The 7,895-nt window shown below is 35.4% G+C and overlaps 1 pseudogene; it reads right to left on the bottom strand.

Annotated features, from left to right (window-relative positions):
• Positions 1 to 4,525: 4,525 nt before the first annotated feature.
• The window catches only part of LOC110277676 (zinc finger BED domain-containing protein RICESLEEPER 2-like), a 6,578-nt pseudogene continuing 3,208 nt past the window's right edge, over positions 4,526 to 7,895 (bottom strand).

The raw sequence follows: 7,895 nt of genomic DNA, 5'->3' as shown, positions 1-7,895 counted from the left end.
TTTGACGGCATGAGTCTCTAAACTCCATTGTTGGGGGTGAGGAGCTCTGCGGCGTCTCGATGATTTAATACAATTCCTTTGTTTTCCATTCAAACACGCTTGTTCTTATCTAAGATGTTCATTCGCGCTTAATTATGGAGAAGGTGATGATCCGTGACACTCATCACCTTCCTCAATCCATGAACGTGTGCCTGACAACCACCTCCGTTCTACATCAGATTGAATGAGTATCTCTTAGATTCCTTAATCAGAATCTTCGTGGTATAAGCCGGATTGATGGCGGCATTCATGAGAATCCGGAAAGTCTAAACCTTGTCCGTGGTATTCTGAGTAGGATTCTGGGATTGAATGACTGTGACGAGCTTCAAACTCCTGAAGGCTGGGCGTTAGTGACAGATGCAAAAGAATCAATGGATTCTATTCCAACCTGATTGAGAACCGACAGATGATTAGCCGTGCTATGACAGAGCATAGGAACGTTTTCACTGAGAGGATGGGAAGTAGCCATTGACAACGGTGACACCCTACATAGAGCTTGCCATGGAAGGGACCTTGCGTGTGGGAAAAGGATTTCAAGGAAAAGTTGAGATTCAGAGGACAAAGCATCTCCAAAACTCCAACATATTCTCCATTAATAAAGTAACAATTCCTTATTCCAAATACTTTGACTTCTTATCATTAAATCCAGTTAATCTTATTGGCATCCTGACTAGGATTAATAAAATAAACATAGATTGCTTCAAACCAATAATCTCCGTGGGATCGACCCTTACTCACGTAAGGTATTACTTGGACGACCCAGTGCACTTGCTGGTTAGTTGTACGGATTACAAATTCGTGCACCACACACCTACCGCTTCAGCTTCCGCATACACATATCACGTTTTAAAGAACTAACACATCGCGTTACTACGTCTACTAGTCGCACGTGATATCAAAACAATTCTTGAGTCTACTCAGAAGAATACCAGATTTAGAAAGGAGAATCAAATGTCAAGGATAGTACTCATAGATTTGAGAGAATGTATCCAATTCCAGATAATCAAGGATGCTCAAGCAAAGAAGTTTGCTAGAAATAAATCAATTGACAACTTCAAAGATAACCCTTGGATCAAGGAAGTTCAAAAGGATCAACAAGAAGAAAACCAGCGCATCAGTTTGAAAGAAACTCAAGCTGAGTCGAGGAAGTATGAGGTTTACAAAAAAGAATATCTTAGACCTAAGACAAAGCTCACAGAACTCAAGAGCATAATTAAAATACTTCTGAATACTCTGTTTGTAAAAGAATAAAAAACTTGGGGAAAAATTATCTCACAGTCTGAAAGAAAAGTTAAGCAACAAGCCTTCTTCAAGAGAGAAATAAAAACATAAATTTGGCTTTGCTTTAATACCATATCCATGTTGGAGTAGATTATGTAGAGTTTTAAAAACAAAATGCACACAAGTTTGGCTAAGAGCTAAACTATTTTCATCAAATATTTTAGAAAGTTAGCTAAGTGCACAATCTTAAACAAAAGTAGTCACAAAACTCGGAAGAGAAATCAAATGCTTGTTCAAAAATTCTCAAAGTTCTTATTGAAACAAGCGTGTATAAAAATTATAGCAAGGACGAAAGAGTAAGTTGAACTCTCTATTTAGAAAAGAAAATTCGAGGTAAAAGTTTGCTTATAAATTGGTAGAGGAATTAAGTGGTGCATTACAAACAAACCGGTTTCCACTAAACAAGGAAGCTTTCAAAACTTTATTTAAAATAGCGCTTGCCAACTCTAAAATAACTTATCAAAATTGAACAATGGTTTCAATTTCAATCAAGCAACATAAAAATAAATTCAGTTTAGAAATTTTTCAAAGAGAATTCAAAAGTTCAAAAAGTCCGAAACAAGAATCCAAAGTATACTTGAAATCACTATCTCAGAAAGATATTCAAGAAATTTAGGATGTACTTAAAAGGAGTCAAGTCATACAAGAAAGGGTCTTAGACCAAAGTAGTTCAAACAAGATTCACTAGGCATGAGTCATCAAACAAACTTTCAATTGATTTAAAAGAATACAAAAGTCATAGGAAAAGACAACTCAATCATTAGTAATCCTTCAAGGATAAATCTTTGACTAAAAACTCTTTTAGAGACAATAAGAGGATAAACGATGCACTAATTTTGAAAGGAATCAAACTGACCCACATAAGAATGTGATTCACAAAAAGGAAAAACCAAAATCAATCGCAATGTTCGCAAGATGTAAAAGATCAGTTAAAAACATTGTCATGCATGACATCCATGGAGATGGAAGGCTTAAGGAATACTCTAGTCCGTTCGTACGAAGAAAGCTATGAGTCCAACATTTTCAAAAGAATGACAATGGTATAAACAATGTGGTATGCTAGATCAAACTCCAATCAAAATAAGTTAGGTAAAGTTTATCAAACGAACTCAACCAGGACAAAAGTGAAAAATCTTTTCTTTTCAGAATTTTGAAAAATACCCAAATACATAATCAAATGAAGATGTGCATTGCAACTATAGTAAAATTACTAGAAAGTCAAATTGTAATTTAAAGTAAATTCAGTTCCATAAACCAGTAAAAATACAAACAAGGCATTAGAAATAAATAGTTATTAAACTGTATAAGGAATTTCCAAAGTTCATATATGGATAAGTATACATCTATTCAACAGGAATTTTCATAAAAATCTCAAAATTGGCTGTAATCATTGTCAAATAAGAGGAAAACTGAAACAACAAGTTCTCTAAGAATGGTCTCGAAACCCAAAGTCAAAAAGCACAGCACATTAAGACAAGTTCAAAGCTGTGTCAAAGAACACGTGAATCAAGAAGAACTCAAACAGAGAAAGATAGATACAATAAGGATCTCAAACAAGCATATACACTTAGGATCAAACAAGAATGCATATGAATAAAGGAATAGTGTGGAAACATCAAATTACTTTTCAAGAGGAGTAGCAAACAAGAACTTCAAGTTAGGACATGAAAAAATAGGTCGACTCGAACAAAATCTAAGATACACAAATGAATAGCCTCGAGAAATAGTTTCCAACATTCCCAAAACCCGTGATTCGCTTTACTCAAAACTCGCGAATCATCTATGATAACCCATTAGTGCTCTCATATACATAATTCACTAGTATTAAGCCGGCCAAACTTAATATCAGGAATCATGTAATGCAAGACTAACAGCGTTAATCAATAGACCGTCATGTGCACAAGGCTCTAATTCTCGTCATCCGACAAGACCTAATACATGACAAATGCTCAGAGTATGCAATTGAAGCATAGTCGGTCCATTCCTCAAGCTCTACAGGAAAGACCGCTCTGATACCATAATGTAACACTCTAACTACCAAAACTCACGCTTCCGGCTGCGCAACTTTGATAGGTCGGACAATACGACGACACTTATACTATTTAATACTAAAATATGAGCCTGTTTAAAATTTTAAACCGCGGAATCGCTCCCAAAAATACTTTCGTCCGATAACATACATCCATAGATACCATACAACTTACATAACTCATAAAGAGTGCATCCATATACATGCATACATACATATATATATAAATAAAATATTACAAGCATTATCCAATTACAATGCCTAACCCTCTTATAGAATATATCAAGATAAAGGTGAGGGTACAATAAACCATAGCTAAGACAATACAAAGCATCACAACAATAACTAAATAAACTCTTCGTGACTTCTGCGCCCATATCCTGAAAAGGGAAAAATGTAGGGGGGTGAGAACATCATCCTCGAAAGGATTCTCAGTAGAGGGTTTTTTGGGAATTACTGTAATAGGATACGTAAAGATAAACCGTACCAGTGATTAATAACCGTCTTATGCCTATTTTCAAAAAAACAACAGTTTACAGTAAAAGTAAAGTCGGAAATCTTTTCTGAAAGAGGAACCATTCAATTCTCAAAAACTCAAAAGCCTTTCAAAACAATTTATCTATGCTGAACCAAAATAGCCTTTCATATTTTATTCCAAACCAGAAACATAAAAACCGAAATTAACCATCAGTTCATCTCATTCCATCCACGGCCCTAGGCCCAAACAATCTAACCATCAACCAATCACCACAATCCAACAGAGTCTCAGTAGCAAACACTAGGGGTGTAATCGATTCGGTTTGGTTCGGTTTTGGACCGAAAACAAACCGAACCGACCTGATCGGTTGAACGTTAATATCAACCATTCGGTTGGCTGCTTTCTGGACAACCGAACCGAACCGAACCGAACCAACAGCGGTTTGGTTCGGTCGGTTTTTTCGGTTTTTTTATACCTAATAAATAGAATTTAAAATATCATAAAATAAAGTTTAAAACCTTCAATAAACCAGAATAACAAGAGTATATCACATCCAAATCCAGTACAAATTCAACTTAATTAAATATAAAACAAAGGCAATTAAAAATGTCTAGCAAAACAACAAAAATAAACACACTTTAAACCACAACAGTCACTTTAAAACAAATAAAAACCAAACAGCCAATCAACCACGATGCTTAATCTGAATCCACACCAGACTCATCCTCATCTTCTCCGGTTGGTGCAATTTCTACAAAAAAAAAACAAGAAAATCAATATAGATTATAAATATAATATAGATTATAGATTATAAACATAAACCATGAAAGGAACTACAAATTTCTTTTTTGCATACCTAATTCAAGTTTCTCAAACTCTTCAATAAGCTCCTCAAAATCAGCTGTCATTGGAGAAGCACGAAGCCAATTTTGTGTGCATATCAATGCCTCAACTGTCTTTGGAGTTAAAGAACTCCTATAGTTGTTAAGCACTCTTCCACCAGTGCTAAAAGCTGATTCTGAAGCAACACTTGAGACCGGCATTGCTAAGACATCTCTAGCTATTTGGGATAAGATAGGATACTTGCTAGAATTTACCTTCCACCAATTCAATATGTCAAAAGTATTTTGATCACCAGGCTTCTCTAAACCATCCATCAAATACAAATCCACCTCATTCTTGTTGATGATCTCATGAAAATGCACCTCCTTAAAAAAATCACCAGCCATGTCGCCATCAGGTACTCCCACATCTGATGCACCATCCATTGTTGTTGAAGTAAAAGATCTTCCCCCATTATTTGCATTCATATAGCATTCAAACATCTTGGAGAATATTTCTTTCACTTTTGCACCCAAAAAATCAGCATCATCCTTATCATATAGCTTTTCAAAGCTAAAGTTGACAAACTTCAACTTGTATCTAGGATCAAGAATCACAGCAACAAAAATTATCATGTTGATATTTTTAATGTTACCCCAGTACTTGTCATACTTAAGCTTCATCCTCTCAGCCATACTCCCAAGTAATGGATCTCAACTACCACAAGAAGCTTTGAACACACGCAAAATCTTATAAAACTCATGAAAATATTGAGAAGAAGTCACAAGCAAACTACCAGACACACTCTTTGTAACATCATGAAAAATTTTCAAGAATTCCATAAAGTGTTTTGCATTGTCCCAATCAATATTCCTTGGAATACCACCTTGCATTAGAGCATATTCTGTATCTCTCTCCCCTAGCTTCTTGAACACCTTTTGAAACTTCAAACCACTTTCAAGCATGGTGTATGTAGAGTTCCATCTAGTGGGAACATCGAGTTGGACAGTACACTTGTCTTGTATCCTAGCTTCCTTAATGAAGTTTTTGAACCTATTCATACGACTAGGGGAAGCACGCACATATCTAATAGCATTTCTTATCTTGCTAATAGATTCATGCATCTCTTTCAGTCCATCATTAACAACAAGATTAAGAATATGTGCACAACACCTAACATGCAAATGCTCTCCTTTCAAAAGATGTAAATTCCAATCCTCCATTCTAGTTCTTAGATAAGATATTGCAGTATCATTAGAACTAGCGTTATCAACAGTAATTGTGAACACTCTAGATATCCCCCACCCCAAAAGACATATCTCAATCTTTCTACCAATTGTTTCTCCCTTGTGGTTTTTAATAAGACAAAAATTAATAATCCTCTTTTGCAATTTCCAATCATGATCAATGTAATGAGCAGTGAGACACATATAATTCAGATTTTGCACAGAAGTCCAATAATCAGTAGTTAAACAAACAGATTGATTCAGTTGCTTGAACACAGTTTTCAACCTATTCTTCTCACTAATATAAAGATTCCAACAATCCTTAGCAACAGTAATCCTTCCTGGAAGTGGAAATCTAGGTTGCACTATACTCATATAGAATCTGAATCCCTCCCCCTCAACAAACTTGAACGGTAGCTCATCAACAATTATCATCCTAGCAAGGGCTTTTCTACACATTTCAGCATCAAAAGTAACTGCAGTAAATACCCCTTCACCCTCTTTTTTTTGTTGGAAGGTAAGGATTGTTTGACTAGGGTCACCCGACTCCCTAGGAAATTTTTTACATTGGTTCAACAAATGATAACGCATATTAGTTGTACCATTTCTATGAGAGTTACATGCATATGATGCACCACACCAATTACATTTAGCCATAGGATGTGATGGCTTAGACTTAGGATCCCTTGTAAAGTGTTCCCAAGTCCAGGATCTAGGTCTAGAAGGTTTTCTGTTACCTTCATTAGCTTCATCCTTGCTATCCTCTTCATCAGTTTCCACAGTGCTTGGAGATGGTTTTGTTGGAGTTGCTCCCAGAGTTGCACCCACATTAGTTGAATGAACCTTCCTCTTCTTTGATCTAGGATGGGGCGGGGGTTTGGTAAGCACGCCGCTGTCCGTTGAAGAACGTACCGCGGACTCAACAATTTCACCCCCAATGAGAGGCGTCCGCTCACTGGGCACCTCATTGCTTGTTGGCTGCATATATATATAAACAGGACAATGAAAAATTAAGGTTTTTAATTCATGAATAGCACCAAAAGTATTGTTTCCAGCAACAAAACAAGCATCATTAACAACTCTAACAGTCCACCAAAACAAGCATCATTAACAGCTCAAACAGTCCACCAAAACAAGTATCATTTAATACTCACCAACTGCCATATAATCAACAAAATTTAAATTCATTAACAGCTCTAACAGTCCACCAAAACAAGCATCATTAACAGCTCAAACAATAAGAAATAATATGCAATTTCACTTTCAAAACCATGACAGATAAAAAACAACTTTCAAAACCATAATAGATAAAAAACAAGGCAAATACAATGAAAATTATGGACAAATAAAATAAGCTGTAGTCGAGTAGAACAACCAGCTTTGAAAGTTTTAGAGAAATCATAAGGAACTATATTCCCATCTTTAATGATCAAATAACAGCCAAATAACTTCAGCGTAAACAAGCTCTTTGATTATTAACATAAATATTTTTACATTTTAATCAATGTAAGGATGTTGAAAAGACCAAAGGAACCAGTAACACTTCACCCAATTTAATTTGTGTTCAAAGTGTTTCAACAATCATATATAAAAGGGCTTCAAAGTTACTACTTTTCTGTTCATATATTTGATAGAATACACAATATTCTTGCAATATAGAAATGGATTCTACTATCTTTATTCAACCACATAGTCATGCAAAAAGTAAATTCTTTATCGCCAAATACAAAAAGTAAAAACAGATACCAAGATCAGATTGCATAGTAACAAAGAATTTTCTTGGAATTGAAGTTCATAGAACAGATTCTATGCAGTTTGTCCCAAACAAAATATATAATAGACCTTCTATCAAAATTGGGAATGAGTGAAGCTAGTCCAATGCCTATCTCAATGATTTCATCCCTAAAATTACTATCAACTGCCACTTTTAGCCAGTTCATGCATAGTCCACTAAAGCTGAATTCTAAAGCTTGACAGCTGGTGAAGCAGAGATCACATGGGTTTAGAATCTACTTCAAAA

This window comes from Arachis duranensis, chromosome 2, assembly GCF_000817695.3.
Source record: "Arachis duranensis cultivar V14167 chromosome 2, aradu.V14167.gnm2.J7QH, whole genome shotgun sequence".
NCBI lineage: Eukaryota > Viridiplantae > Streptophyta > Magnoliopsida > Fabales > Fabaceae > Arachis > Arachis duranensis.
This window is presented reverse-complemented; position numbering and strand designations above follow the sequence as displayed.